Source organism: Papio anubis, chromosome 5, assembly GCF_008728515.1.
Source record: "Papio anubis isolate 15944 chromosome 5, Panubis1.0, whole genome shotgun sequence".
In the NCBI taxonomy this organism is placed as follows: Eukaryota; Metazoa; Chordata; class Mammalia; order Primates; family Cercopithecidae; genus Papio; species Papio anubis.
The window spans coordinates 69,071,790-69,094,915 of NC_044980.1; the positions used below are offsets into that span (position 1 = coordinate 69,071,790).

Consider the following 23,126-nt stretch of genomic DNA (forward strand, 5'->3'; position numbering starts at 1 on the left):
CGCGACAGATGAACAATCGGGTGCAGCTCTGTGGGCGTGCGGGGACCTTAGGCGGCGCGCGGGGGCGGAGGGGGAGGGGCTGAGTCACGGGGGCTGGAGGTGCCGCCTGGACGGCCTGAGCTGGGGGCGCTCGCGTCACCTGCTACGTGTGCCAGTGATGCAAATGCAGACCCGCGAGGGGCGGGCGGGGGTGGCGGGTGGGGGCAGGAGACGGAGTCTCCGTCTGGGAGCGCGCGTGTGTGCGTCAAAGGCTCTAGGTTGATGGATGCCCCGCGGCGCGCCTGGCGCGGACAGCCGCCACCCGGCGGGGCCGCGGGGGGCGGGCGGACTGCGGCGGCGCGGGGCGGTGAGGAAAGCCCCGCACGGCCCGGGCGGGCTAGCAGGCGGCTCCGCAGTGCGCCGCAGTGCTGGGAAGGCGCCGCAGCTACCGGGCACTCCCCAGGGTACCGAGGAGATGGGGCGTCTTTTAAGGCTCCGAGACCGGGATGCCCTGATGGTCTCCTCTCCCACTGAACCTACTCCCTTCATACTTAGCTGACTGTTAGCGCGGTAGCTTCCGTTTAATTCTTATCCTTAATTCTGAAGAATGTGGCGTTGATCTCTTAGGCGTTCACTCATTTTCCATGGCAAGTTCCGAAAGGCCTCGTGCTGGTGGGCAAGTTTTCATGTGAACGCCTAGGTGTTGAGGTTCGTGAGGTTCTGTAGTGCCAACCCGTTGCGCCACTATTCTTCAGGATTTTTGGCAGGAGGCCTGGCCTCTAAGCGAGGTTTAAGAATGCCTTACAAAACAATGTGCCGCATTCCTCTTTCATAGCATAAAATACGCGTTAAAAACACTACTGATAATGCATTCTCTGGTGGAAAATAATAAATCAAATCCACGATCCATTCTATTTTTTCTTTAAAGACCACTTTCTGGAAACCCAATGACTAAGTTTTTCTACTGGCTTTACTGAAGGAGCCCAAATCTTCAGTGTGTAGGCAAAATGAATGAAAGGGGGCTGGGTTGGGAAAGAAGAAAGGAAGGGAGGGAGGAAGAAAAACAGTTATCAAGGAATCCAGAAACACAGATGCTAGTCACCATTTCCCCAAATACTGTGTTATGTCACCTTGGGCAGGTTACTTAGCCTCTTGGGTTCATCTTCCACCTTTGAGAAATGTAAAAAATAGCTTATACTAGCTTTTATGTACTTTACAGGGTTGTTTTGAAGACAAAAGAGATAGTCTCAGAGAGCTTTGGCTTTGGAAATACAAATTCTCTATGAATGGAAAATATTAGCAAAGCCCCTACACACACACACACATGCACAAACAACTTTATCTTTTAAAAAGTTCTAGAGACCTTTTCCAGCGTTTTTTTTTTTTAAATGAAATTTGGCCCTCGATGTGAGCAAATGCAGACAATAGACTTTTCCTAACAGTCTAATATACAATCAAATGCCGTTAGCTGCTGACTGTCCGGAGAAGGAAAAAAAGAAGCTCTGGATCACATTTGGGTGTTTTGTTCATGTAGTGGAGAAATGAGATTTATTTTTCATGACCCAATGACAGTGAAAGTAGCTTCTCTGATCTGAGCAGCAGACTGGCCTAAGAGCTTGTAGTAAAAATCCTATTCATTATTAACCCTATCATATTCCTTAAGTGTGGAAATGCTTCAAATAATAGGATCCAGTTCCCAATCTCCAGGAGATTACGGCAAAGGCATCATAATGTGCAATATATCACGTGATGACAAGTACCAGAAAACCCATTTCCTATAATTAGGAGTGTTAGCTCTTATTCTTAAGTAAACTTGATGACATATTGTATGAATAAAAGCATGTGATTTGTCAAAATGCCTCCTTAACCAGCCCACTGTTGTTATTCATATTACTCCATATAATGCTAGATTTCTGTGAGTAGTGAAAGCAAAATGTCTCTTATTCTGTGCAGCTATATCAGGGGAAAACCTTCAATTCACCAGCGTATTTCTTGGTTCCATGTTGGTGAGGTTCCTGTTTGACTGTGGTTCACAGCATACATATTATTTCCATTTAAACACAAACTCATCATTTCAATGAAGTCTGTTTGTAAATCCAGGAAAGCAGCCCCTGGCAGGTGTATATAGTTTTGATGCAACATTGCCACATTGTTTTTGCTTTTGCTTTGCTTTTTCAATCTCTGCACAGTTGAGCAACCAGCGTAAAATGTTGCAGTGGTTTGAATTTGGAGGTTTTTTCTTTATTTGAGACAGCTGAGAATAACAATGGGAATGAAGTTACAATTTTAATTCTTGCTAGAAATATGTCTTAATGGGATACTAAAACAATTTTATTTTATCACAACCCCTTCTAATTAGGGACAGCAGTAGTATTTGCACTTCAGGATGGCTTCCCTATTGAGAAGAATTGAACAAAATTAAATAAATGGACAGGATGTATTGGATGATTTGGTCCTTTCTCGTTCTAATGTTCTTTCTCTCCAGGAAATAGAGAAATATATGATGAGTTATATTTTAAGTTTGAACTTTGCTTATAAGTAGTATAGAAAATGTGTTTTTAAAAATTAACTCAGGTTAAAATTTTACATGAAGCTATAGGCTCTGTTTTTGTAGATAAATGGTCCATTAGATTTTGTATTATGCCATTAGATGTATGAATTAAAACAATTTTAGGGATCAAATTTGAAAAATAATTCCTGCTTAATATAAAGAAAATACTCAGATCAATTTAGTATGACATTTAAAATATTTTCTGTTGACCACCTAATGCGCATTATGCTTGCTACATCTTTTCCCATAGATAGTATATAATACAAATGATTAAGACTGGACACTATAGGGATGGCCTTCAGTCTTCTGACAACCTTGGACCCTCTTACAAGTCAAGAGTACAGTGAGATTCATGACAGGTGAAACCAAGAGCTTTCTCTTATCATTTTCCACTATTTGCAAATCCTAGAATCCTAGAGTAGCCAAATAGAGTGATTCTCAAATAGTTGTGTATATCATATTTTCCTGGGGAACTTGTTTAAGTGGGAATTTCTGAGTCCCATTCTAAACATTCTAAGTTAATGCTTCCATGGTTGGGCCCAGAATGTGCTGTTTATCAAGCTCTGCCAAGTGAGTTGGATATTATCATTAGGGGAACCATATATGCAGATGCACTTGAACTATTTCTAGATAGCATAGCAAGAACCAGAATGCATGGACTTTCTATGCTATGTTTTCCTCTTTCATATTTACTAAGTATCTGCTGGAAGCCCTCAGTGAAATATCATTCTGTTTTGTGAGACAGATGTAAAGAGGACTAACTTCTTTGGTAAAAGTCATAGGAGTGAGTGGCATGGGTGGTTGGGAACGACTCCATGGAGACACTTACATATTTGGTATCAAAGAAGGGAAGGGCATTGGCAGAAGGAACGTTGTAATGACAGGTCAGTTGAGTGCAATAAAGGCTGAATACCTTTGCATGGCCTTCAGAGCCCTAGGTGGTCTGGCCTCTGCTCACTTCTGCAGCCTCATTTTACATGAGCCCCAAACCACTTCCATCCCCAGCAACCTTCAATCATCAGTCTCCTTCTGCAACTTGCCCCAACTTACCTGTACCATATTAACTCCTTATGCTCTTCAGATTTCAATCCAGCCTCTAAGCCTCTGCTGTGAGGTTCCTTTTAATACAGTGCACTTTTCCTCATAAAGTTATCAGAGAAAATATAAGATGCTCAGTTAAATTTGAATTTAGATAAACAATAAAATTTTTTAAGTATAAATATGTCTCAAATATTGCTTGGGACATTGTTCTAGTCCCTTCCAGCTGCTATAACAAAATATTTTAGACTGGCTAATTTATAAACAATGGAAATTTATTGCTTACAATTCTGGAGGCTGGGAATTCCAAGATTAAGTTCCCAGAAGATTTGGTGTCTGGCCAAGGCCTGTTCCTCATAAATGTCCTCACATGGAAGGGGCAAGGCGCCTCCCTTCAACCTCTTTGATAAGGGCACTAATCCCATTCATGAGGGTGGAACCCTAATGACTTATTTCCCAAAAGGCCTCACCTCTTAATACTATCACATTGGGGATTAAGTTCCAACATATGATTTTGAGAGGGACACCAGCTTTCAGACCATGGCAGACATACTTACACTAAAACATTATTTGTTGTTTATCGAAAACTTAAAATTATCTGAGTGTCCTATATTTTTATTTGCCAAATCTAGCAATCTTGTTTATGAAGCTCACGAATTTTACAATTTCTTTTAAAAAAATGAGATTCTTTCATTAATGCCAGTCCCCCTTTACTAATCTACAAACCCTAGGAGACTGAGGACAGGATTAGGGATACATTGGTCTTATATTAATCTTGCTGATTTGTCCTTCATGTTTGAAATAGTATCTGGAGCATGGTAGGAGCTCAAGAAATATTGTCAAATGAATTAATGACGTGTTAGAGAAAAACAGTGTAACCATGAACAAATTTCTTTTTTTTAATTTTAATTTTAATTTTATGTTCCAGGATACATGTGCAGGATGTGCAGGTTTGTTACATAGGTAAACATGTGCCATGGTGGTTTGCTGCACCTATCAAACCATCACGTAGGTATTAAGCTCAGAATGCATTAGCTATTTTTCCTAATGCTCTCCCTTCCTCCAGTCCCTCCCGGACAGGCCCCAGTGTGTATTGTTCCCCTCCCTGTGTCCATGTGTTCTCATTGTTCAGCTCCCACTTATAAGTGAGAACATGCAGTGTTTGGTGTTCCGTTCCTGCATTAGTTTGCTGAGGATAATGGCTTCTAGCACCATCCATGTCCTTGCAAAGGACATGATCTCATTCCTTTTTGTGGCAGCATAGTATTCCATGGTATATATATATATATATATATATTTCTTTGTCCACTCTATCATTGATGGGTATTTAGGTTGATTCCATGTCTTTGCTATTCTGAATAGCACTGCAATGACCATATATGTGTTTTTGTAACAGAATGATTTATATTCCTTTGGTTATATACCCAGTAATGGGATTGCTGGGTCAAATGGTATTTCTGGTTCTAGATCTTTGAAGAATCGCCACACTGTCTTCCACGATGGTCGAACTAATTTACATTCCCACCAACAGTGGAAAAGCATTCCTATTTCTCTGCAATCTTGCCAGCATCTGTTATTTTGTAACTTTTTAATAATCACCATTCTGACTGATGTGAGAAGGTATCTCATTGTGGTTCCGATTTGCATTTCTCTAATGATCACATATGTTGAGCTTTTTAACCATGAACAAGTTTCTTAACCTCTCTAAGCCTAAATTTTTTCAGATGTGAAAAGATGATTTTGTAATCTACTTTTCAGGATTGCATGTAGAGATTACATAAGGAAAATATACACAAAGCTCCTAGCATGTTACTTCGTAGGCACTGTACTTTAAAAAGTATCTTTTCTTTTGTCTCCATATGTATCTTGTAAAATGAGAGAATACCTTTTTGATGTATAAAATTCCACTTTTTTGCATTATACTGCAATTTCAGAAGCAATCAGTGTTTCCCGAGTATTTATCAAATGCAAGGTAGTCTGGAGGATTCAGCTATGCAGTTACAAAAGTCCTGTTCTCAAGGAGCACCTATCTGTGGGCTGGTAACACCTAAGGCCAGCTTCATGGGTCTTTAGCCTGAACAGTCACATTAAGCTTCACGTTTAAAAGAACCCTATATTTGGTTTGGTGTTCTGCTGTCACCTCTTGAAATTCTGTGAGCAAGGGGTTCCATGTTTCCCTATTGCATTGGGCCCTGCCAATTGTGTAGCTGGTCTTGTTAAGTTATGCATATTTGTATCCAGCATATGCATACAGAGCATTGCATTTAGTCTTCATGGTATCCCTGGCCCTCTCCTTACCCAGAGAACTTGTGATTTTCCTGAGATGCATGGCTTATAATTAACTAAACCAAGTAATCAAACGCCTAGTTCAGTGTTCTTTCCACTACATCATGCCTGTCTTCACCTGATTACCATCATCTAGTGTGTTCAGACCTTTGGATGAGCATCTGGAGCTTTTAAAGACGATATCCTTAGGTCTCCTATTCTTCGGTGACTGCAATGAATCTTCACTGCCATCACTGCCTCTGTAATTGCTGAACAACTGGAACTTGAAGTTCTAGTTCTGCCTTTGTAGAAACACCAGGAACACCAGCAGCTTGATTTCTAAGATTCTATCTCTTCCAATATTTAGGTTTTAAAATCTGCAAATTTATGCAAGATAAGTAGTGAACTTTGGGGGGCTAAAATTTGTCTAAGAGAAATATCTAAGATGTTTTATTCTTTGCTTTAAATTACCCAGCTGAGTCACGCAGCACGGGAGCTTCTGCAGCAAGGAACAGCCATGCATTTTGGCAGTGGGTAGAGAAGGTGACCCACTTTGTCATTTCAAGCTCCGACTAGCCTCTTTTAAAATACATGTATTTTAATATCACTTTTTAGTAGTTCTAAGCGTGCCAATTTTCTTTATTTCATTTTTGTGCTTCATATCTAAGAAGTGATATTCTAATAAATCCATGGAGCCATTGTCATGTTTGCCCTCACACCATTCTTTTCGACACATGACGACGTACTCCAGTCAATGCATATTAAACCCATCACTAGCTGCATTGAACACAAAACAATTTAAGTGTAAAGACTATTACTTTTTGAAGCATCCAATTAAATCTACAACCTGTTTCCTGTTGGCCACATCCATGTGAAGGCAGAAATTACAGACTCACAGCAGCAACCATAATCACTTCTGTGGTTCTCGTCTGACCCCAATTGTGGCATTCCCAGCCTGCTTCAAAGATTCCTCACTATTCTTTGAGTCCTTGAAGATTGCTCCTATAGTCCTTGTCCCCTGCTCTGGTCCCTGCAGCAACATCACCACAGTGTTGCCCGACCTGCCTCTTACTGCCCAGAATGCCTTGGTTCCAGTGTTGTGGAATCTGCTGGTGCTTCCCTGTGCTCTTGATGTCCCTGGAGAGTTTAGAGAATCTGTGAATGTATGAGGGCTGGTGTACGGACATGCCAAGTGATAGTCTCCTGTATTTACAATCAGTTCCCCTCTCAAATGCAGGTCCGTTGTCCTAGGACCATAAATAACGGTCTCAAATTGCCTTTCACTCAGAATGAGCTTTCTAGGAGACTTTTTTTTTTTTTTAAGCCTACAGCAGCTCATGTTCCAGGCAGTCTCCCACCCAAGTACTAATCAGGCCTGACCCTGCTCAGTTTCCAAGTTGAGATAAAATCCCAAGAGACTCCTTAGTCCCTTCCCTCCTAGACATGCTCAGAGGTATCAGAATACTAAGATAAATCATCAGAATTTTGTATGTTTATTGCATCATTATTTGCAGTGGTGAAAAATTGGAACAACCTGTATGTCTATCAGAGCCTGATCACATTAATTATGGTTAATCCAAATAATGAAATACTACACAGCCACTGAAATGAATGAGGTGAACCTACATGGTAAAATGGAAATATTTTGAAGATGTTGTTAGTTTAAAAATAGCAATTTATGACCAGAATATAAATATATATATTTAGTAGAATCAATATAGTATGATTCTACTGAAAAGAATCTAAGGTACATTACAGAGTTTGAAAGAATAAAGATCAAACTCTTGTCTTTTTGGGGTGTGGAAAGGACCTTACATATTTTAATATATATATTTCTGAATTGTTTGAGTTTTCAACAATAAGCACACATGACTTTTGTAATTAAGGCACCAGTGGAGGTGGTAAATATTAACTTCAGTATACACCTGCAATGCTGTTTTTCAAACATGTGTAAGTATTAGTGTTCTAGTGGCTAAAAAAGCAGTGCCAGTTTTTCTCATGGATATTTTTCCAGGCAATAATGTAGGTGAGGTCATCTAAGTTGTGAGAACATAAATTGCTTTGGTACTCAATAAAACTATTTTCATTTTGAATGAAAAAGAAACATAGCTATAAACATTCAATACAGTGGCCTTTGAGCAGGGGCTGCTTATTGCTGACTTAAGTCATTAGAGCTGAGGATCGACCCCCGTTCCTCCACCCCCATCCTCAATAAATCTTATTTGTCCAATAGCTGTCAAAAGCCTGCATTAATACTTGGAATATTGTGCTTTTAGGCACATTTTTCACTCTACTATGACTGTGTATTTGACGGGATGGGAGATTGGCAATTTTTTATCTTCTCTTGCCATGGGCTGAGAATGTTCTCCCTCCTACCATCTCTTCTTCCCCAACCCCCGCCGTACACATATTTATCTATGGAAAAGTCTCCTAATCATCCTTCAATCCTCAGCTCAAAGGTCCCTTTTTATGACACTCCACAGCTCTTTCTCTGTCTCTCCTAGGCCCCTTGCAGCTCCAGCTGTGGAGTGCTTCTCATATTGTGTCATGGTGGCTGCTCTATGTGTATTTTCCTACTAGACTCATACCTTGAGGAAGAGGCCAAACTACTGAGATATTTGTAACTCCTGGCACTGGACACATAGGGGCTGGAAGTACTTTAAATTATTTTTAAACCTTTTTAAATTAAAGTATATTATATAGAAAGAAAAGTGCATATTTGATAAGGGTACAGCTGCGTTTTCACCAACTGAACACATCTCTTTATAGAGCACCCATCAAAAATCAGAAAGAATATTCTGAATGCCCCAGAGGTCCCTTGCATGCTCCTTCCAGTCATAACTATCTCCCCGCTATCCTGACTTCAGTCCTTTGGAGGTGCTTATCAAGTTCTCCCTCTCCTGCTCTGAATTCCATTGTTCCATGCACAAGATCTGAGAAGCTGCTTGGCAGAGTCTTGCTACTGCCAGTGGACATGCAAGTGGCGTGACTGTGTCCAGAATATTGTTCGGGTGCCCAGAACTTCCAGTCCACAAGGTTTTTTGTCCACAAGGTACAGGCAGAGAACGGCCCCTAATTAATTGCACACATAGCCATCTGCACTGCAAAGCAGCTTTGCTTGTGACCAAATGCTAAGCCCCTCATGAGCAATTCTATCATTTGACCTCCACGCCTTGTCCAGAATTTCACAAAACTGTTCTCACACAGTCCTTTACTCCTGAGGCTTATTCTTCTTACCCTCCAAACTTGAACCCATTCCAGTGGATCAGAATGCAACAAACTGACTTCCAGACTCTTCAAATTTCTCCTCTATCAGCTGGCTTCTGAGCCGCAGTGGTCTGGATAAAGCACATTGCATTCATCCCTCTCTCTATACTAAATATTCTAGATTCTTATCACCAGACCGAGAAAACACATTGGAGAACCCTGGCCGCTCATCAAATTATTTTTCCCCCTTGTAGACTTGCTTCTAATGTCTTTCCCTTTGATATCACTATTCCAAGGAACAGTTTTAAGGAACTTCCCATATTTATTTTAAGGATGTTGTCCATTCTATTACCCATTGCACTTTTCATTATTGTTTATTCAAGAAATGTTTTTGGAGCTGGGTGCAGTAGCACACACCTGTAGTCCCTGCTACTTGGGAGGTTGAAACAGGATTGCTTGAGCTTAGGAGTTCAAGACCAGCCTGGGCAACATGGTGAGACTCTGTAAACAAACAAACAAACAAACAAGTAGATAAATAAATAAATAAAATGTCTTTGGCTATTCAGTACTATAAGAAACTGTGAGTCTGCTGAGCAATGATTTTGTTTTATCAATTAAATTCATGATGGTATAATTTTTATCCACAGAAAATACAGATCATAAATACATGGTTGGATCAGTTTGACAAGTGTATACATCTGTGTAGGCAAAAGCATATCTCCATTACCTTAGAAAGTTCCTTGTATCCCTTTTCATTCATTTCCTCCTTTCCCAGAGACATAGTCCTAATTTTTATCACCAAAGATTAGTTTTGCTTATACTTGAAATTCAAATTTAAAAAATCATACAGTATGTACTCTTGTGTCTGTTTTCTTTCTTTTAACACAATATTTTTGAAAAGATTCGTGTTTTTGTGTGTATCAATATTCAATTATTTTTTATTACTGAATGCATAGTATTATATTATATGAATATACCACAATTTGTTTCTCTGTTTATCTGTTGATAGAGATTTGAGTTGTTTCCAGATTGGAGCTATTATCAATAAAGTATCTATGAACATTCTTGTGCATGTTTTGCTATGTAATGTAGTATTCATAGGTTCTGGGGATCAAGAAGTGAATATATCTTTGGGGAACCATTTTTCTGCATATCACACCTTCTGTATATCTTCTCTCATGCAGTGTCTATTTATATATATTGCCATTTTTCAATTGGGTTGCTTGTTTTCTTATTGTTGAGTTTTAATAGTTCTTTGTGTATTTTGGATACCAGATATGTGTTTAATCAGATATGTGTTTGCAAATATTTCCTCTTAGTGTGGCTTGTCTTTTTATACTAATGACAGTGTCTTTTGATGAAAAAGAATTTTAAATTTTAATAAAGTTCAATTTATCTCTGTTTTTTCCTTTCATGGATCATGTTTTTTCCTTTCATGGTGTGGTGTCTAAAAAATCTCACCAGCAAACCCAAGGTTATATAGATTTCCTTCAATGTTTTCTTCTAGAGATTTTATAGTTTTACATTTTATAATTGGGTCTATACTCCATTTTAATTTTTGTTTAAAATGAAATATACAATTTCAAAGGCTTTTAAGTTAATAGACTTCATATTTTTGAGTGATTTATAGAAATATTGAAAATAAAGTACAGAGTTCCCAGTTACTCCCCCCGACGAGTTCCCAGTTCTTGCATCTCTGTAGTAGATTTGTCACAACTGATGAGCCATTACTGATACATTATTATTAACTGAACTAGTAGAATTTCATTGATATGCCTCTTATTAACTAACACATCAGTTTCTTTAATAAAAGCTATCCAGAGTTTTAGTTTCTTCTTATGTCAGCTTTAGTGTGCTGCTTTTTAAAAAGAAATTTGTCAATTTTATCTGGATTGTCAAACTTATTGCATAGTTATTTATCATCACTAGTTTGGTTTTATCTTGTAAACTCTGTGATTCATATATCTAGTTGTATTTACTTCATTGCTTTGACTTCTCAGAAGGTCAGTCAAGTTTTTATATAGAGTCTTACAAAGTCATGTGGCATTATCCAAAGACCTTTAAAAATATATATGAATTATTTAAGAATCATTTCTATTTCATTAGAATGTGGAAGATTGGTTGCCTGTGGTTATATGTAAGTTTTTTTTAACTCATAATTTATTTTCTGTCATTGAATAAGAGCCCTAAAAATATCAGAACGTTAGTAACTAGGTAGAATGGTACATTTAGTTAATTTGTGAAATAACTAAGTGATAGATGCCAGCAAACTGTTGATAAAAAAATGAATTACTCATGGGTTTTATTTGTGTCTACTCATTACTTAATGCTGTATGTGTTTAAAATCTAAAAGGATAAATAAATTCTGATTTGAATTTTGATAACAAAGGCTTTGTTTTGTGAAAACTACGGGCCTTCATCCTTATTACATCTCTGCCTGCTTTTACAAGAATCTGTCGGGATACAGAAACTTTGCATATTCTATCTTGCGAAATGATTGTAGGGGAGTGAGTTCATGAAATACACATTGGTATGATTTGTTGAAGGGTTTTTCTAATATCCAGCAACTCATATGGCTTGGATTAAGCATTTCTGTTTATATTGCACTGGTTAACTTCTATCTTTTCCTTATATTTTACCTATTGCTTCTTTTTCCTAATGTCTATCAATTCCATGTCCAACATCATAAATTTCTTATTGGATTTTCGTATTCTTCTTTTAACAATACTTGCATTCTTTATGCTGAGAAAAAAGGAAAACTGTCTCATTTGATATATCAGACATTGATTGCCACATCATGCTGCTTACATCAACCACTTTAAAAGTTAGTGACAAAAAGCAAGAATCATTTATTTTCATCCACAAATCTGTAAATTGGCTGAGGGCTAGGTGGTCCAGACTGAGCATGGCTGGGGTTTTTTCAAGTTGCATTTTAAATTCAGGTCTTTTATCTTCCTGGGTTAATTGATTACCCAGTTCATGTTTTCTGTGTGGATGTGGCAGAAGTATGTGAAAGGTGAGCAGAAACATGTGATGCCTTGTGATCGTTAGTTTTATGCATCAACTAAATTGGGCAATGGGGTGCCTAGATATTTGGTTAAATATTATTTCTGGCTTTGTCTTTGAGGGTATTTCTAGAGGCGATTACCTTTTGAATTGGCATACTGAGCAAAGCAGATTCCTAGGCCTCACCCAATCTGTTGAAGGCTTGAATGGAATAAAAGGCTGAGTAAGAAAGAATTCTTTCTCTCTGCCTGACTGTCTTTGAGCTGGGACATTGATCTTCCACCTTTGGATTCAGGCTTTGATTTAAATTATACCATTGGCCCTCCTCAGTCTGCACTTCTTAGCCTCCATAATTGCATGAGCCAATTCCTTATAACAAGTCTCTTTATTATACTCTCTATATTTATATCCATACGTGTCCTTTTGGTTCTGTTTCTCTGAAGCTAATACCTGCCTCTTAACCCTAGACTCAGAACTGGTGCACTGCCACTCAGCCCACATTCCATTGACCAAAGACCTTGTGCACAAGACAGTTCCACGTAAGCAAAACCTTGCCTTGCATATCACGCAATTTTCCAGTGTCCCAGCAGATATCTATTTAGGTAAAAAATCTGTTTCTAATAATTTAAGCCTAGAATTGTATTCTGTTTTATGTATAAACAGAGTACCTTTTGCACAATTTTGATATGTTGTAAATTTTCCAGGAGTAAAACTACTTGTAAATCAAGGGAAGACTATATTTTGTTTTGTTTAAAGTCTGACTGAGAGTTGTTCATCATTTCTGCAAATCACATTACCACTGGTGACAAACCCCATTTGTGACATCAGTTGCTAATAAGCACACCTGTATTTGTCTTCATTGGCATTTGTTGCATTTGTGATGATTCTGCACTTAGATATTAGCATCCCATGTCTTCATTTTGTATTTGAGAGTTGTTATACTGGAACATATACATATTTTAAAACATAATTTGTTATTATTTCTTCTAGTTCCCCTTAAGTCATTATGTTGATATTTTGAATTTATGTGTAGAGGTAGATATTATATATGAATATTATTTAATAAGGCATTGCTAAATATATGTTATTATTAGGTGCTTTTGAACATCTCTAAATCCTCTATATTTTAGCACTACATTATAGTAAGCTGACATATTTGGAGGTGGGAAAGGAGCAGGATATAATACAGAGAGCTCTTCTATCTTAGCATTGTGTCTGAAGGGAACATGTTCTTTCTGTGAAGACAGTCACATTATTCTCTCTCTGGCAGTAGTTGAGAGAGGGTAGTGTGTGAGCTGGGCCTACCTACAGAGATGGGTGATCTGGAGAAAATGTGCAAGCCTTTACCATAATTCTGCCTCTGAGGCTCACCTGAAACTCAGGCAGTCCAAAGGCTTGTCCTGTGAAGGCCCTGAGATTTTTACTATGCAGCTCTAAGTTTGATTAGTAATGAGTAGGAACAGGGGACGCTTAGGAAGAAAAGAAACAGGTGTTCAAAGATGGCTGCTTCAACAACTGTGGGAGATGCCCAGTAGGAATCTGGTGGTTTCCTTCTAATATTATTTTTTTTAATTCTCTTATTCTTAGAGGTCACTGTTAGACAGTGCTTCCTGTGGGAGTCCCCTGCCATAGTCTTCTGTGTATGACAGTGGGAGCCCCCTGACTTGCTTCCTGAAGAGACTCTCTTACAAAAGAGGGAATGAAGGCCTGATGACTGATCTTTGTCCATAAGCTCAAGGATATTATATTGTCCTATTAATTGAAACTGATTTAAGGGTAATTCAGAAGGAATAAATCAGAAGACATTGAAAGAGTGACCCAAGACTAAATAGCAGATGCTGCTCTGTGTGCCTTTTTATCTAAAGCTGGAGTATTGATAAGGGCATCACACTCTATCTGTGGCATGCAGAAGACATTATTGTCGGGGTAGAGCTATCCTCATTTATTGATAAATACATTACAGCTAATTGTTTTCTCAAACATTCATTACTCTGAACCTGGTACGTAATGATCATGCCTGCCTTTTGGCATACAGATGTGTGCGTACAAAGTTTGATTATATTCAACAGCAGTACATGCAAAACAAAACAAAACAAAAATCAAACAATAAACCTGTAAAGGTTAACATTCACTTCCCAGAAAGCCTGAGGAGAAAAGCCAGTGATTAATATAATTAAATGTGAGACATGTATCCATACCATCTTATACCTGCACCTTTATTTAATATCAGGAGAACGATGAGATTCTTCTTATGGGCTGACATCAGCAAAACCTGCTGGCCCTAGAAGATGTGGAGGCATTGGAGTTCTGCCTAAATCTCCCACTGATGGGGAGACTCTGAGTCAAGATTAAGGGGATGCGTTGCAATGAAGAACTAATTTATTTGCTCCCAGCTTTGGGGCATTACGTACTTCCTTATTACCATATTATATATTATTACCTTATTACCCTATGAGTTGCTATGTTGATTATCATGTCAGACAATTGGTGTAACATCATATTCCACTTAATAAAAGTCCCAGATATAATGGAAAATAATAGTTGGTGCTGTATCTGTTCCGCTGGCTTAGAATTTTTTTTCTTACTAGATGATTTTGAAATTGGGTACTACAAAATTTTAAAATTGTATGATGAGCTATCTTTGCCTATGATTGAAGTACTATAAAATGTATACCTGAGCTCTTGAGACTCTTAGTGATGTTTTTGAAATTACTTTTACTGTACTTCCTGTTTTTTTTGTGTGTGTGTGTGTGTGTGTGTGTCTTGTCTTCATGTCCTGTTGCTGCTAGTGATGAGTTATAACATCTTCACTCAGGAAATCATGACATCCTTAAATGCCTTCTCAGGGTTCTCTGATCACACTGTACTTTTCTGCTTCGAAGGGTTTCCTTCTTCTTTCCCAGGATAACCAACCACTGATTTTCAGTCTGGCTGACATATGACAACACAGAACTCTGTTTCATAGCAGTTTTCACTATGACTTTGACTGACAGCATTGGAAATCAGGATCTCTAGCTTCTCAACATAACAGCTTCTCAGGCTAACTATTGCTTTCATTCGCAGCCTGTAGGCCATTTGGGTTTATATTCAAGATAGTTCAGCTTAACCTTCTATTAGCGATAAGAAGGATTCATGTCATATTTTCTGATCATACCAGGTTTTACTTCTTTTTATCCAAGTTGAATTTCTCATCCAAAATTTCAAGTTTAATTCTAAGAACTAGTATGTGTCTCTCTGTGTGTGTTTTTTAGGCTAACAGATTTTTCATGCCTCAGAAGTGGTAACATTGAGAGTTGTGGTTAGATGTAAATTCTGGCTCTTATTTGAATTTTTAGAACATGCCCAGAGTCTCTGAATGTACAGCCCTGTCAGCAAATTGGCCAAAATATTTTATTTGTAAGATGCTTAGTAAGCATTTACTATATCAATTAGCCATAAAATTGGCAAATTCTTTTTAGCTTTGTTAAATATTAGGATAATAGGAAAAGGAGGCACTTTAGATAAATCGTGACCTTTTTTTTAGTTCTGGTTTGTGTAAAGCTGCCTTTGGGTCAACTGGAGGTCAAGTTTGGCTATTTATTTGCTTATTAGCTCATAAGCTACAGCTATGCTAAATGAAATAAATGCAACTTCACAGTATGTAAGAAAACGAGCATCAAAACTACATTTAATTCAACTTAGTATCAGTTATTGCCCTTAAAGAGCACTCTTTCGTATGGGATCATAAGAGGTGCTGGAATTTCTCTGGAGATAAGAAGTCACACCAATGATTTAATAACAGTCTTTAAGTCTTTTAAAGGCCATATGCCAAAAGATAATGCCTACTTTCTCTGCTTAACAGGATTGAAGAAAATAGACATTAGGAGATAACTGAAATATTTTTAAAAGTGAAATAGAAATTTCAATCAATTTCAGTCCACAAATTGACCATCTCCCTTGTGCAAGGGATATGCTATGCTAATTAGGAGAAATGAGGTGGGTGGGATACAGCCTGTGATCTCAAGAAGCATGTACACATGTGAGGGAGAGCTCAGTCAAGTCGTCTATCAGGCCTGTGCAACAGAGTGAGGATTCAGTAAAAGAAGTCCAGAATTCCATGATGGTTTGAAGGCGGCAGTCTGGTGTTTGCTCAAGGTAGGGTTTCTCAACCTCAGCACTACTGACATTTTGGACAGGATAATTCTTTGTTGATGGGAGGCTGTCTTGTGCATTGTAAGATGGCTTATGACAGCCTTGACCTCTACCTACTAGATGACAGTAGCATTTTCCCCTGCATTGTCACAACCAAAAATGTTTCCAGACATTTCCACATGTCCCTAAGGCTGGGGGTTGGGGGGAGTACAAAACTGCCCTCATTTGAGAACCACTGATTTAGAAAATGACTTTTTACTTTCTCCCTAAAATACAGGTAAGTTTTATCAGGCCAAAAGAGGGAGATGCAGGTTGTATGTGGGGAGAGAATCTTGTGAGTGGGGGTGCAGAGATGGAGCACCCTGGGTGATCTGGGGAGTGGCGAGTGATCCTGTTGGTCTGGGAGAGAAGACAGAAACACAGGCAGTGGTGGAAGATTGAGCTGGAAGGTGGGTGGGATTCTGTGAAGGTCAGGTGCAGCAGTTTGGGCTCAATTTCAGCAGAAGTTACCTTTATCAGAACCACACATTTAGAAAGATTAATTTGAAATCAGGTGTACGTGGCTTAGGGCAGGAACAGCCTTGAGGTAGAAATACCAGTTAGGAGTGGCCAATTACCATTACTTCATAGAGATGAAATTATGTTCTTCATTCATTCTGTGAAGTGGTTAGCCCATATGTATTTATCACATCTCTTAAGTGCTAGGCACTGCCCCAGCTGCGGGAGGTAGAATCTGGAAGACAAAGTGCCTGTTCTTGTGGAGTTTAGTCTAGACGGGTTGAGATGGACAATTAGCAAATAAAAATGAAGCTATCAGAACTTTCAAATAGTACTTAAACTCTATGAAGACAGTGCAGCAGTTGATGTCAGGGACAGTGACTGCTAATAATTATGATAAAATTCATTATAAGAAACTCAGACATACTCATAGTTTTGTTGCAATGAAATTGCATTTACACCAACATTTATTAGAAATTTCATCTAATTTGAAATTAGTGGCTGAAATTAGTGGCTGCTGAGCACTTGGCATTTAGTTTTTATCACACCCTCAGTCCAGGCCACTGTCATCTCTCACTTGGAATAATATAACAACTTCCTAACAGGATCTTTGGACTTCAGTTTTGTCCATCTTCATACCATTATCCTACCTGAATGACCTTTGTAAAACACAAAAACACCATGTCTGTTCTTGTGTTTAAAATCACCAATGGCTGTGTCTTCCCTTAATATAAATTAGCAATTCTTTACGAGAACCACAGTACACACCCTCAAGTCCTTGATGGCATCATGCTCTCCTCTGCCTCCTCTGATCCTTTATGCCTGCCTGGAGACTCTCTACCTCACCCTCCACCCACCCACCAGATCACATAGCTAACTCTCACTCATCCGTCAGGACTCAACTAAAGATGGTTTCCTCAGGGAAGTCGTTCCTCATCATCTAAGGTCCACCTTAGGCACCTTTCCAGTGTGCGCCCTCCCAGTGGGTTGTGTTATCCAGTAACAATTACTCTATGTTGTGAATGCTCATTCCCTTGTCTGTATTTTGAAGGTTCACTCTGGCGAACCCAGCAGGTGACACAGGGCTTGGCACAATCACTATAAATGGAATGAATCAGCATTTTAGAAACTTGTATTTTAGAAAGGAAAAGGCATAATCCCAGAGAACATATATTACTTGCTTAAGGTCACAGAGCTTTAAATAGAGCTTTTATATCCGTCTGGCTTAAAAACTCAGGTTCTGCCCATATACCAAGGGAATCTGTGTGTTCTGCGGAGCCATGTGAGAGCATTATAAAGACTTGTTTGGTTTAGACGGTTTACTTGTAGCCTTGTTGAGAGATGTTGAATAAATATACATTATTAATCACTCAGAAAAACATGACCCTGACTTTAGTAGTCTCTTTCATTGAGGTGCTTCTGTGATTATCACCAACCTAGAGCTGCCAAGGCTTGAGCCCTGTTCATATCCAGAGGCAGCCTTAACATTTAGAAGAGCTAGATTTTGTTTTTTTATTGGTTTTGTTCATTAATATTCCATTGGACATTGACAAAGTGCTTTTTCTTACAGCACCTGGTATGTGTCACTGCTTCCTCTCCCCATCTGTTAGAGTATCAGTCCATAAGACCATATGGGAATGTGTAAAAAAATGGAGAATGCAATAATGCATAATTAAAACTGCAGAAATATTTAGCATTTTGTTTAATGGATCTCTAAAGTTGTAGCACCTTTGATTCATTATTTACCATTCTGTATTTAGTCCTCATACCTTTTTGTAGTCACTGAAATGCAAAGCAGAGAGAGAGAGAGAGAGAGAGAGAGAGGAACTTTGATATATTATTCACCTGCATCTGAGCTTATTCCTAATTTAAAGACTCTAGTAAATAGCATTATGTTTTTCCTGAGCACATAGAAATTTAAAGAATAATTTATAAAACAAAATATTTCAAGTAGTATAATACTGAAATTATCTTAAATATTAATGCCCCTTCACTATGTGTCTTAGGTTATGTAATGATTGTAGCAAAGAAACCTAAAATTCTTCTTCAGATTCTGTTAATCTCTGGAGTTTTCACCATTACCACTTCTGGCCAACCTAGATGGGTTTGCGTGTCAGTCAGTCTATGGCACATAAAGACAGCCATAGCTTCACCAGGCAGTCGTATGCTCTTCTAGCAATATGCGAGTTACTTATATTAAGTTTGATTAATAGACTAATAATAGCAAATATTGAATATGTGGGTGCTGTTAGGGCACCTAGACTATTTGTATACATTATCTCATTTAAACCTCACAGTTCTAGGAGATTGATACAATTTTAAGGTGTTTTCTGATTAATTCTGCTAAACATTTAAAGATGAAATAATATCTATTTTACACAAGCTATTTTAGAATATAGCAAAAGAGGATACACTTTCCAACTCATTTTATGGGGACAGTGTTACTCTAATACTAAAACCATACAAAGATATTTCAAGAAAACAAAGCTACAGACCAATATCCCTCATGAACATAAACTCAAATACTCTCAGGAAAATACTACCAAATTGAATCCAGAAATGTATAAAAAGTATATACATCATGACTAACTTTATTCTGTGTAGTCTATGGAAGGCCCTAGAAATATGTTCATTTCTTAGGCGACTTTAACTCATTTGCAAACATCAGAATAAAAGTCAGCAGAGAGGAGTAACAGGATCTGTGATAGCTGTAGGTAGCACAGTGAGCTTTTTGTGGATCCCTGCCTGTATGTGACAGCCGTTAACTGTTCTAATGTCAGTACTGGCCAAGCCCTACAGGAAGGGAGCTGGCCAAAGTGCTGAAATGCCTGGCCAGTCCAACGAAACGCACTACAACAGAATTTCCTCAACTTATTTGATCAGGAAACAACTGAAGCTAAATTCAGGGGACAATTCACAGTTCTCATATTTCTATATTTATCAGCAACTGTTTTAAGAGACGAGGTCTTGCTGTGTTGGCCAGACTGGAATGCAGTGGCTATTCAGAGGCCTGAAAATGGCACACAGAAGCCTCAAATTCCTAGGCTCAAGTAATCCTTCTGCCTTGGTCTCCCAAGAAGCTGGGACTACAGGTGTGTGCCACTGTGCCTGGCTCCAAAAACATTTCTTCAATAGATACTAGTGAATAGGGCTTTGTCAGCAACCTCTGACATAGTTAATCACTTCCTTCTTGTGCTAATTATTAAGATACTCTCTAGCTCCTAACCTACCTTTCTACATTCTGTTTGTGATGCTAGAGATGGGACTCTGCAGACTATATTCCTGAGATGGCTCCATGGTAGGCTCTGTCAATAGGAGACCCTAAAGGGAGATGAGAGAGACTGGAAAGCTGGAGGAGGAAGAAGGGACCTGCTCTTTCTCATTCACTTTTCATGGGCTTTTGTCTGCATGTGGTTATTGTGGGTGTCATGCCTTAGAAAAACTTCTTCATCCCAGAAGAGGCAGTTTCTTCCTATTTCAGCAGATGATTCTAATTTGCAGTTTTTCCCCACAGTTGCAGAAGCTGTCTCTGTGGGTTGAATAATTTCCTCAAAAAAGTTATGTTCTCCCAGAACCTCAGAATGTGACATTATTTGGCAATAGGATCTTTGCAGATGAAATTAGTTAAGATGAGGTCATAGTGGATGAAGGTGGGCCCTAAATCAAGGTGTCCTTAGAAGAAGATTATGTGAAGACAGAGGCAGAGATTGGAATGATACATCTTCAAGTCAAGAAATGCTAGGGATTGCTGGCAACCACCAGAAGTTAGGAGAGGCAGGGAACAGATTCCTCCTCAAGGCCTTCAGAGGGAGCATTACTCTGCCACCACCAACGCCTTGATTTCAGGCTTCTAGCTTCCACACTATGAGAGGACACATCTCTGTTGCTTTAAGTCATGAGGATTGTGGTAATTTGTGGGGCAGCCTTAGGAAATGGATATACTGCCTCATCATAGCCCTCTCACAGACACAAGCCCCAGATAGCTAGCACCCTATTTTAAACAAAGGAACCCAGGGATTCTCTCTCGGTCCCTTGAACCGGTTGAGTAGCACCTGCTTCTCAGAAGTCTGAATTTCAGCTCTGTAGGGCCCTTTCTCTAAGTTTATTTAATAATTAAAACTCAGCCAGGCGCCGTGGCTCAAGCCTATATTCCCAGCACTTTGGGAGGCCGAGACGGGCAGATCACGAGGTTAGGAGATCGAGACCATCCTGGCTAACACGGTGAAACCCTGTCTCTACTAAAAAATACAAAAAACTAGCCCGGCAAGGTGGCGGGCGCCTGTAGTCCCAGCTACACTGGAGGCTGAGGCAGGAGAATGGCGTAAACCCGGGAGGCGGATCTTGCAGTGAGCTGAGATCTGGACACTGCACTCCAGCCTGGGCGACAGAGCGAGACTCCGTCTCAAAAAAAAAAATAAATAAATAAAAATAAAAAAATAAATAAATAAAAATTAAAACTCACGCCTTTTCTCCCCCAGCCCTAAAGGTTATAGTTTTTCTTCCTTGCAATTGCTACCTTTGTGATATTTTACAGTTCTCGTTTTGCCCTTTTTGTGACCTTGCTAACAACTTCATACTTAATAATTATTTACATTAAATTGTGTTCAGTCCCCCAGCTGAATGCTGACATATACACACCCTCCCTGATAGTCTTTCACCATTAATTTGAAGTGAAATTGCAGTCTGTTGGTCTTCCTCCTGCCACCTAGGTACCTCCTCAATCTTCTTTGCTGGTTTATGCTCTTCTCCCTAACCTCTCGGCCTTCCTGTGATCCAGGGAGCAATCTTCTCTTCACCTCTTCTCCCTTCTCATCTTACACTAACAGTCTTGGTGGTCTCATCCGTTCTTATGGCTTTAAACTCCATCTATATGCTGTTCACTCCCAAATACATATGTTTGGCCCAGACCTCTATCCCCTGAACTTCAGCTACATATTCAGCATCTCCACTGGATGTCTAATCAATAGCTTAAATTTAATATGTCCAAAAGCTGAACTCTTGATGCCTTCTCTGCACCTACCCACCGAAACCTGTTGCTTCTCTACCCTACCCCATCTCAGTTGATAGAAAATGCATCCTTTCCCTTCCTCTCTTCCTCTCGAGCACCGCATCAGGAAGTGCTTGTGCCTCTGCCTTCAAATTATAACCAGAATGTAACCACTTCTTACCACTCCCACTGCTGTCTACTATCCTCTGCCCCCTCCCATATGAACTACCTGAATTACTGAGGTAGCCTCCCACCTATCTCTCTGCTTCTACTTTTGTCCTCCTGGAGTTCATCCTGAGCATAGCAACCAGAGAAGTCTCTTAAAAGAAGTCAGATCATGTCCCTTCTCTGTGCAAATCCCTGCAGTGACTCCTCTGCATACTCAGAGTAAAAGCTGAAGTCCTTACAGATGTCCACAGGGCTTTATACCATGTGACCCCTTCTTACCTTTCTGTGCTCATCTTCTGCTCTTCTCTTTTATTACTCTGTTCCAACCACACTGGCCTCCTTACTGTTTCTTTAATGCATCAAGCATGCCCCTGACTTAGGGATTTTGTTTTGTTTTCTCTGCCTGGAACACTCCTACTCCGTAGAGCCCCTTGGATGTCTCTTTCCTCCTTTAAATCATTGCCTGAATCTCATCTCTATGAAGACTACCCTGAATTCCCTAATTATCACTGCAACCTACCCCCTCCCTACTCACAATCCCCCTAGCCTTACTCTTTTTTTCATAGCATATATCATCTTTGAATAAACATGTGACCAATTTTGGCATGCTTATTGTTCATTATCTTTCTCCCCATGCTAGCCTGTAAACTCCACAAGGCAGGGTCTTGCTTGTCATTGTTGCATCCCAAGTGCCCAGAATAGTGCCTGACACATAGCAGCTTATATCTCATGAGTGTTAAAAGAATGACTGTATTCACAGATCATCAATAGAAACTCAATAGATGTGTTATGCAGTTGAGGTAAAGTAGACCACAAAAATGAGTGTACAAAGGAATTAAAAACTGCCAAGAATAACCAAACAATCCAATGGCAAAATATACAATTCCAATATTACACTTCTCAAGAAAATCGGTATGCAATCCAAAAATGAGGTAATTAACAAGTTTTAAAATATTCTAATTTAGGAGCAACACAGTGTTTCCAAATATGAGGATTATAATTTTTTTGTTTAATTCCAACAATGTGAGAGTGATGAGAGCTTGTTGCTTTTGTGAATTCTAAATGTTTAGTATACAATAAATCACTTGTTAATATTTCTCTGACCTATAATATACCTCACACGGTTTAGGAAATGCTGCCATGAAATACTGTCTGGCTCGTGAGTCAGATTTTGCATATACACATTTACATATAATAAGAAATAATACCTTACAGTTTTCAGATTGTTATTAATTACATTTGCATTTGATACTGTGACAGTTAAGAATTGATTACATCAGATACATAAAGCATCTT

At 39.0% G+C, this 23,126-nt stretch overlaps 1 protein-coding gene across 1 annotated transcript in view; it reads left to right on the plus strand.

Annotated features, from left to right (window-relative positions):
• SV2C (synaptic vesicle glycoprotein 2C) overlaps positions 1-23,126 on the plus strand; it is a 244,336-nt gene that overhangs the window by 1,284 nt on the left and 219,926 nt on the right. The gene's annotated exons all lie outside the window — the stretch shown is intronic.